We start from the raw sequence: 12,158 nt of genomic DNA, 5'->3' as shown, positions 1-12,158 counted from the left end.
ACATCTCCACTGCGCTACGTATCAACACATCTCCACTGCGCTACGTATCAACACATCTCCACTGCGCTACGTATCAACACATCTCCACTGTGCTACGTATCAACACATCTCCACTGCGCTACGTATCAACACATCTATAATGTGCTACGCATCTCAACACATCTCCACTGTGCTACGCATCTCAACACATCTCCACTGTGCTACGCATCTCAACACATCTCCACTGTGCTACGCATCTCAACACATCTCCACTGTGCTACGCATCTCAACACATCTCCACTGTGCTACGTATCAACACATCTCCACTGTGCTACGCATCTCAACACATCTCCACTGTGCTACGCATCTCAACACATCTCCACTGTGCTACGTATCAACACATCTCCACTGTGCTACGTATCAACACATCTCCACCGTGCTACGTATCAACACATCTCCACTGTGCTACGCATCTCAACACATCTCCACTGTGCTACGCATCTCAACACATCTCCACTGTGCTACGTATCAACACATCTCCACTGTGCTACGCATCTCAACACATCTCCACTGCGCTACGCATCTCAACACATCTCCACTGCGCTACGTATCAACACATCTCCACTGTGCTACGTATCAACACATCTCCACTGTGCTACGTATCAACACATCTCCACTGTGCTACGTATCAACACATCTCCACTGTGCTACGCATCTCAACACATCTCCACTGTGCTACGCATCTCAACACATCTCCACTGTGCTACGCATCTCAACACATCTCCACTGTGCTACGCATCTCAACACATCTCCACTGTGCTACGCATCTCAACACATCTCCACTGTGCTACGCATCTCAACACATCTCCACTGTGCTACGCATCTCAACACATCTCCACTGTGCTACGCATCTCAACACATCTCCACTGTGCTACGCATTTCAACACATCTCCACTGTGCTACGCATTTCAACACATCTCCACTGTGCTACGCATCTCAACACATCTCCACTGGGCTACGCACCTCAACACATCTCCACTAGGCTACGCACCTCAACACATCTCCACTGTGCTACGCACATCAACACATCTCCACTGAGCTACGCACATCAACACATCTCCACTGTGCTACGCATCAACACATCTCCACTGTGCTACGCATCTCAACACATCTCCACTGTGCTACGTATCAACACTTCTCCACTGCGCTACGTATCAACACATCTCCACTGCGCTACGTATCAACACATCTCCACTGCGCTACCTATCAACACATCTCCACTGTGCTACGCATCTCAACACATCTCCACTGTGCTACGTATCAACACATCTCCACTGTGCTACGCATCTCAACACATCTCCACTGTGCTACGCATCTCAACACATCTCCAATGTGCTACGCATCTCAACACATCTCCACTGTGCTACGCATCTCAACACATCTCCACTGTGCTACGCATCTCAACACATCTCCACTGTGCTACGCATCTCAACACATCTCCACTGTGCTACGTATCAACACATCTCCACTGTGCTACGCATCTCAACACATCTCCACTGTGCTACGTATCAACACATCTCCACTGTGCTACGCATCTCAACACATCTCCACTGTGCTACGTATCTCAACACATCTCCACTGTGCTACGCATCTCAACACATCTCCACTCTGCTACGTATCAACACATCTCCACTGCGCTACGCATCTCAACACATCTCCACTGCGCTACGTATCAACACATCTCCACTGCGCTACGTATCAACACATCTCCACTGCGCTACGTATCAACACATCTCCACTGCGCTACGTATCAACACATCTCCACTGCGCTACGTATCAACACATCTCCACTGCGCTACGTATCAACACATCTATACTGCGCTACGCATCTCAACACATCTCCACTGCGCTACGTATCAACACATCTCCACTGCGCTACGTATCAACACATCTCCACTGCGCTACGTATCAACACATCTCCACTGCGCTACGTATCAACACATCTCCACTGCGCTACGTATCAACACATCTCCACTGCGCTACGTATCAACACATCTCCACTGTGCTACGTATCAACACATCTCCACTGCGCTACGTATCAACACATCTATAATGTGCTACGCATCTCAACACATCTCCACTGTGCTACGCATCTCAACACATCTCCACTGTGCTACGCATCTCAACACATCTCCACTGTGCTACGTATCAACACATCTCCACTGTGCTACGCATCTCAACACATCTCCACTGTGCTACGCATCTCAACACATCTCCACTGTGCTACGCATCTCAACACATCTCCACTGTGCTACGCATCTCAACACATCTCCACTGTGCTACGCATCTCAACACATCTCCACTGTGCTACGTATCAACACATCTCCACTGAGCTACGTATCAACACATCTCCACTGCGCTACGTATCTCAACACATCTCCACTGTGCTACGTATCAACACATCTCCACTGTGCTACATATCTCAACACATCTCCACTGTGCTACGTATCAACACATCTCCACTGTGCTACGCATCTCAACACATCTCCACTGTGCTACGCATCTCAACACATCTCCACTGTGCTACGTATCAACACATCTCCACTGTGCTACGCATCTCAACACATCTCCACTGTGCTACGCATCTCAACACATCTCCACTGTGCTACGTATCTCAACACATCTCCACTGTGCTACATATCTCAACACATCTCCACTGTGCTACGTATCTCAACACATCTCCACTGTGCTACATATCTCAACACATCTCCACTGTGCTACATATCTCAACACATCTCCACTGTGCTACATATCTCAACACATCTCCACTGTGCTACATATCTCAACACATCTCCACTGTGCTACGTATCTCAACACATCTCCACTGTGCTACATATCTCAACACATCTCCACTGTGCTACGTATCTCAACACATCTCCACTGTGCTACGTATCTCAACACATCTCCACTGTGCTACATATCTCAACACATCTCCACTGTGCTACATATCTCAACACATCTCCACTGTGCTACATATCTCAACACATCTCCACTGTGCTACATATCTCAACACATCTCCACTGTGCTACGTATCAACACATCTCCACTGTGCTACATATCTCAACACATCTCCACTGTGCTACGTATCTCAACACATCTCCACTGTGCTACGCATCTCAACACATCTCCACTGTGCTACGTATCAACACATCTCCACTGTGCTACGTATCAACACATCTCCACTGTGCTACGTATCAACACATCTCCACTGCGCTACGTATCAACACATCTCCACTGCGCTACGTATCAACACATCTCCACTGCGCCACGTATCAACACATCTCCACTGCGCTACGTATCAACACATCTCCACTGCGCTACGTATCTACACATCTCCACTGTGCTACGTATCAACACATCTCCACTGCGCTACGTATCAACACATCTATACTGTGCTACGCATCTCAACACATCTCCACTGCACTACGTATCAACACATCTCCACTGTGCTACATATCAACACATCGCCACTGCGCTACGTATCAACACATCTCCACTGCGCTACGTATCAACACATCTCCACTGAGCTACGTATCAACACATCTCCACTGTGCTACGTATCAACACATCTCCACTGCGCTACGTATCAACACATCTATAATGTGCTACGCATCTCAACACATCTCCACTGTGCTAAGTATCTCAACACATCTCCACTGTGCTACGCATCTCAACACATCTCCACTGTACTACGTATCAACACATCTCCACTGTGCTACGTATCAACACATCTATACTGTGCTACGCATCTCAACACATCTCCACTGTACTACGTATCAACACATCTCCACTGTGCTACGCATCTCAACACATCTCCACTGTGCTACGTATCAACACATCTCCACTGTGCTACGTATCAACACATCTCCACTGTTCTACGTATCAACACATCTCCACTGCGCTACGTATCAACACATCTATACTGTGCTACGCATCTCAACACATCTCCACTGCGCTACGTATCAACACATCTCCACTGTGCTACATATCAACACATCTCCACTGCGCTACGTATCAACACATCTCCACTGCGCTACGTATCAACACATCTCCACTGAGCTACGTATCAACACATCTCCACTGTGCTACGTATCAACACATCTCCACTGCGCTACGTATCAACACATCTATAATGTGCTACGCATCTCAACACATCTCCACTGTGCTAAGTATCTCAACACATCTCCACTGTGCTACGCATCTCAACACATCTCCACTGTACTACGTATCAACACATCTCCACTGTGCTACGTATCAACACATCTATACTGTGCTACGCATCTCAACACATCTCCACTGTGCTACGTATCTCAACACATCTCCACTGTGCTACGCATCTCAACACATCTCCACTGTACTACGTATCAACACATCTCCACTGTGCTACGCATCTCAACACATCTCCACTGTGCTACGTATCAACACATCTCCACTGTGCTACGTATCAACACATCTCCACTGTTCTACGTATCAACACATCTCCACTGCGCTACGTATCAACACATCTCCACTGCGCTATTCATCTCAACACATCTCCACTGCGCTACGTATCAACACATCTCCACTGCGCTACGTATCAACACATCTCCACTGCGCTACGTATCAACACATCTCCACTGCGCTACGTATCAACACATCTCCACTGCGCTACGTATCAACACATCTCCACTGCGCTACGTATCAACACATCTCCACTGCGCTACGTATCAACACATCTCCACTGCGCTACGTATCAACACATCTCCACTGTGCTACGCATCTCAACACATCTCCACTGCGCTACGCATCTCAACACATCTCCACTGCGCTACGTATCAACACATCTCCACTGGGCTACGCATCTCAACACATCTCCACTGGGCTACGCACCTCAACACATCTCCACTGTGCTACGTATCAACACATCTCCACTGCGCTACGCATATCAACACATCTCCACTGCGCTACGCATCAACACATCTCCACTGTGCTACGTATCAACACATCTCCACTGTGCTACGTATCAACACATCTCCACTGCGCTACGTATCAACACATCTCCACTGCGCTACCTATCAACACATCTCCACTGCGCTACGCATCTCAACACATCTCCACTGTGCTACGTATCAACACATCTCCACTGTGCTACGCATCTCAACACATCTCCACTGTGCTACGTATCAACACATCTCCACTGTGCTACGTATCTCAACACATCTCCACTGCGCTACGCATCTCAACACATCTCCACTGTGCTACGCATCTCAACACATCTCCACTGTGCTACGCATCTCAACACATCTCCACTGTGCTACGTATCAACACATCTCCACTGAGCTACGCATCTCAACACATCTCCACTGTGCTACGTATCAACACATCTCCACTGTGCTACATATCTCAACACATCTCCACTGTGCTACATATCTCAACACATCTCCACTGTGCTACATATCTCAACACATCTCCACTGTGCTACGTATCAACACATCTCCACTGTGCTACATATCTCAACACATCTCCACTGTGCTACGTATCTCAACACATCTCCACTGTGCTACGCATCTCAACACATCTCCACTGTGCTACGTATCAACACATCTCCACTGTGCTACGTATCAACACATCTCCACTGTGCAACGTATCAACACATCTCCACTGCGCTACGTATCAACACATCTCCACTGTGCTACGTATCAACACATCTCCACTGCGCCACGTATCAACACATCTCCACTGCGCTACGTATCAACACATCTCCACTGCGCTACGTATCAACACATCTCCACTGTGCTACGTATCAACACATCTCCACTGCGCTACGTATCAACACATCTATACTGTGCTACGCATCTCAACACATCTCCACTGCGCTACGTATCAACACATCTCCACTGTGCTACATATCAACACATCTCCACTGCGCTACGTATCAACACATCTCCACTGCGCTACGTATCAACACATCTCCACTGAGCTACGTATCAACACATCTCCACTGTGCTACGTATCAACACATCTCCACTGCGCTACGTATCAACACATCTATAATGTGCTACGCATCTCAACACATCTCCACTGTGCTAAGTATCTCAACACATCTCCACTGTGCTACGCATCTCAACACATCTCCACTGTACTACGTATCAACACATCTCCACTGTGCTACGTATCAACCCATCTATACTGTGCTACGCATCTCAACACATCTCCACTGTGCTACGTATCAACACATCTCCACTGTTCTACGTATCAACACATCTCCACTGCGCTACGTATCAACACATCTCCACTGCGCTATTCATCTCAACACATCTCCACTGCGCTACGTATCAACACATCTCCACTGCGCTACGTATCAACACATCTCCACTGCGCTACATATCAACACATCTCCACTGCGCTACGTATCAACACATCTCCACTGCGCTACGTATCAACACATCTCCACTGTGCTACGCATCTCAACACATCTCCACTGCGCTACGCATCTCAACACATCTCCACTGCGCTACGTATCAACACATCTCCACTGGGCTACGCATCTCAACACATCTCCACTGGGCTACGCACCTCAACACATCTCCACTGTGCTACGTATCAACACATCTCCACTGCGCTACGCATATCAACACATCTCCACTGCGCTACGCATCAACACATCTCCACTGTGCTACGTATCAACACATCTCCACTGTTCTACGTATCAACACATCTCCACTGCGCTACGTATCAACACATCTCCACTGCGCTATTCATCTCAACACATCTCCACTGCGCTACGTATCAACACATCTCCACTGCGCTACGTATCAACACATCTCCACTGCGCTACGTATCAACACATCTCCACTGCGCTACATATCAACACATCTCCACTGCGCTACGTATCAACACATCTCCACTGCGCTACGTATCAACACATCTCCACTGTGCTACGCATCTCAACACATCTCCACTGCGCTACGCATCTCAACACATCTCCACTGCGCTACGTATCAACACATCTCCACTGGGCTACGCATCTCAACACATCTCCACTGGGCTACGCACCTCAACACATCTCCACTGTGCTACGTATCAACACATCTCCACTGCGCTACGCATATCAACACATCTCCACTGCGCTACGCATCAACACATCTCCACTGTGCTACGTATCAACACATCTCCACTGTGCTACGTATCAACACATCTCCACTGCGCTACGTATCAACACATCTCCACTGCGCTACCTATCAACACATCTCCACTGCGCTACGCATCTCAACACATCTCCACTGTGCTACGTATCAACACATCTCCACTGTGCTACGCATCTCAACACATCTCCACTGTGCTACGTATCAACACATCTCCACTGTGCTACGTATCAACACATCTCCACTGTGCTACGTATCTCAACACATCTCCACTGCGCTACGCATCTCAACACATCTCCACTGTGCTACGCATCTCAACACATCTCCACTGTGCTACGCATCTCAACACATCTCCACTGTGCTACGTATCAACACATCTCCACTGAGCTACGCATCTCAACACATCTCCACTGTGCTACGTATCAACACATCTCCACTGTGCTACGCATCTCAACACATCTCCACTGGGCTACGCACCTCAACACATCTCCACTGGGCTACGCACCTCAACACATCTCCACTGTGCTACGCACATCAACACATCTCCACTGCGCTACGCACATCAACACATCTCCACTGTGCTACGCATCAATACATCTCCACTGCGCTACGTATCAACACATCTCCACTGCGCTACGTATCAACACATCTCCACTGCGCTACGTATCAACACATCTCCACTGCGCTACCTATCAACACATCTCCACTGTGCTACGCATCTCAACACATCTCCACTGTGCTACGTATCAACACATCTCCACTGTGCTACGCATCTCAACACATCTCCACTGTGCTACGTATCAACACATCTCCACTGTGCTACGCATCTCAACACATCTCCACTGTGCTACGTATCAACACATCTCCACTGTGCTACGTATCAACACATCTCCACTGCGCTACGCATCTCAACACATCTCCACTGCGCTACGTATCAACACATCTCCACTGCGCTACGCATCTCAACACATCTCCACTGCGCTACGTATCAACACATCTCCACTGTGCTACGTATCAACACATCTCCACTGCGCTACGTATCAACACATCTCCACTGCGCTACGCACATCAACACATCTCCACTGTGCTACGCATCAACACATCTCCACTGTGCTACGCATCTCAACACATCTCCACTGCGCTACGTATCAACACATCTCCACTGTGCTACGCATCTCAACACATCTCCACTGTGCTACGTATCAACACATCTCCACTGTGCTACGCATCTCAACACATCTCCACTGTGCTACGTATCAACACATCTCCACTGTGCTACGCATCTCAACACATCTCCACTGTGCTACGCATCTCAACACATCTCCACTGTGCTACGCATCTCAACACATCTCCACTGTGCTACGCATCTCAACACATCTCCACTGTGCTACGCATCTCAACACATCTCCACTGTGCTACGTATCAACAAATCTCCACTGTGCTAAGTATCAACACATCTCCACTGCGCTACGCATCTCAACACATCTCCACTGCGCTACGTATCAACACATCTCCACTGTGCTACGTATCAACACATCTCCACTGCGCTACGTATCAACACATCTCCACTGCGCTACGCACATCAACACATCTCCACTGTGCTACGCATCAACACATCTCCACTGTGCTATGCATCTCAACACATCTCCACTGTGCTACGTATCAACACATCTCCACTGCGCTACGCATCTCAACACATCTCCACTGCGCTACGTATCAACACATCTCCAGTGCGCTACGTATCAACACATCTCCACTGCGCTACCTATCAACACATCTCCACTGTGCTACGCATCTCAACACATCTCCACTGTGCTACGTATCAACACATCTCCACTGTGCTACGCATCTCAACACATCTCCACTGTGCTACGCATCTCAACACATCTCCACTGTGCTACGCATCTCAACACATCTCCACTGTGCTACGCATCTCAACACATCTCCACTGTGCTACGCATCTCAACACATCTCCACTGTGCTACGCATCTCAACACATCTCCACTGTGCTACGCATCTCAACACATCTCCACTGTGCTACGCATCTCAACACATCTCCACTGTGCTACGTATCAACACATCTCCACTGTGCTAAGTATCAACACATCTCCACTGCGCTACGCATCTCAACACATCTCCACTGCGCTACGTATCAACACATCTCCACTGTGCTACGTATCAACACATCTCCACTGCGCTACGTATCAACACATCTCCACTGCGCTACGCACATCAACACATCTCCACTGTGCTACGCATCAACACATCTCCACTGTGCTATGCATCTCAACACATCTCCACTGTGCTACGTATCAACACATCTCCACTGAGCTACGCATCTCAACACATCTCCACTGCGCTACGTATCAACACATCTCCACTGGGCTACGCATCTCAACACATCTCCACTGGGCTACGCACCTCAACACATCTCCACTGTGCTACGTATCAACACATCTCCACTGCGCTACGCATATCAACACATCTCCACTGCGCTACGCATCAACACATCTCCACTGGGCTACGTATCAACACATCTGCACTGTGCTACGTATCAACACATCTCCACTGCGCTACGTATCAACACATCTCCACTGCGCTACCTATCAACACATCTCCACTGCGCTACGCATCTCAACACATCTCCACTGTGCTACGTATCAACACATCTCCACTGTGCTACGCATCTCAACACATCTCCACTGTGCTACGTATCAACACATCTCCACTGTGCTACGTATCTCAACACATCTCCACTGCGCTACGCATCTCAACACATCTCCACTGTGCTACGCATCTCAACACATCTCCACTGTGCTACGCATCTCAACACATCTCCACTGTGCTACGTATCAACACATCTCCACTGAGCTACGCATCTCAACACATCTCCACTGTGCTACGTATCAACACATCTCCACTGTGCTACGCATCTCAACACATCTCCACTGTGCTACGTATCAACACATTTCCACTGTGCTACGCATCTCAACACATCTCCACTGTGCTACGCATCTCAACACATCTCCACTGTGCTACGCATCTCAACACATCTCCACTGTGCTACGTATCAACACATCTCCACTGTGCTACGTATCAACACATCTCCACCGTGCTACGTATCAACACATCTCCACTGTGCTACGCATCTCAACACATCTCCACTGTGCTACGAATCTCAACACATCTCCACTGTGCTACGTATCAACACATCTCCACTGTGCTACGCATCTCAACACATCTCCACTGTGCTACGCATCTCAACACATCTCCACTGTGCTACGCATCTCAACACATCTCCACTGTGCTACGCATCTCAACACATCTCCACTGTGCTGCGCATCTCAACACATCTCCACTGTGCTACGCATCTCAACACATCTCCACTGTGCTACGCATCTCAACACATCTCCACTGGGCTACGCACCTCAACACATCTCCACTGGGCTACGCACCTCAACACATCTCCACTGTGCTACGCACATCAACACATCTCCACTGCGCTACGCACATCAACACATCTCCACTGTGCTACGCATCAATACATCTCCACTGCGCTACGTATCAACACATCTCCACTGCGCTACGTATCAACACATCTCCACTGCGCTACCTATCAACACATCTCCACTGTGCTACGCATCTCAACACATCTCCACTGTGCTACGTATCAACACATCTCCACTGTGCTACGCATCTCAACACATCTCCACTGTGCTACGTATCAACACATCTCCACTGTCCTACGCATCTCAACACATCTCCACTGTGCTACGCATCTCAACACATCTCCACTGTGCTACGCATCTCAACACATCTCCACTGTGCTACGCATCTCAACACATCTCCACTGTGCTACGCATCTCAACACATCTCCACTGTGCTACGCATCTCAACACATCTCCACTGTGCTACGTATCTCAACACATCTCCACTGTGCTACGCATCTCAACACATCTCCACTGTGCTACGTATCAACACATCTCCACTGTGCTACGTATCAACACATCTCCACTGCGCTACGCATCTCAACACATCTCCACTGCGCTACGTATCAACACATCTCCACTGTGCTACGTATCAACACATCTCCACTGCGCTACGTATCAACACATCTCCACTGCGCTACGCACATCAACACATCTCCACTGTGCTACGCATCAACACATCTCCACTGTGCTACGCATCTCAACACATCTCCACTGTGCTACGTATCAACACATCTCCACTGTGCTACGTATCAACACATCTCCACTGTGCTACGCATCTCAACACATCTCCACTGTGCTACGTATCAACACATCTCCACTGTGCTACGCATCTCAACACATCTCCACTGTGCTACGCATCTCAACACATCTCCACTGTGCTACGCATCTCAACACATCTCCACTGTGCTACGCATCTCAACACATCTCCACTGTGCTACGCATCTCAACACATCTCCACTGTGCTACGTATCAACACATCTCCACTGTGCTAAGTATCAACACATCTCCACTGTGCTAAGTATCAACACATCTCCACTGCGCTACGCATCTCAACACATCTCCACTGCGCTACGTATCAACACATCTCCACTGTGCTACGTATCAACACATCTCCACTGCGCTACGTATCAACACATCTCCACTGCGCTACGCACATCAACACATCTCCACTGTGCTACGCATCAACACATCTCCACTGTGCTATGCATCTCAACACATCTCCACTGTGCTACGTATCAACACATCTCCACTGCGCTACGCATCTCAACACATCTCCACTGCGCTACGTATCAACACATCTCCACTGCGCTACGTATCAACACATCTCCACTGCGCTACCTATCAACACATCTCCACTGTGCTACGCATCTCAACACATCTCCACTGTGCTACGTATCAACACATCTCCACTGTGCTACGCATCTCAACACATCTCCACTGTGCTACGTATCAACACATCTCCACTGTGCTACGCATCTCAACACATCTCCACTGTGCTACGCAT

This window comes from Salvelinus fontinalis, chromosome 1 (genome assembly GCF_029448725.1).
Source record: "Salvelinus fontinalis isolate EN_2023a chromosome 1, ASM2944872v1, whole genome shotgun sequence".
In the NCBI taxonomy this organism is placed as follows: domain Eukaryota; kingdom Metazoa; phylum Chordata; class Actinopteri; order Salmoniformes; family Salmonidae; genus Salvelinus; species Salvelinus fontinalis.
This window is presented reverse-complemented; position numbering follows the sequence as displayed.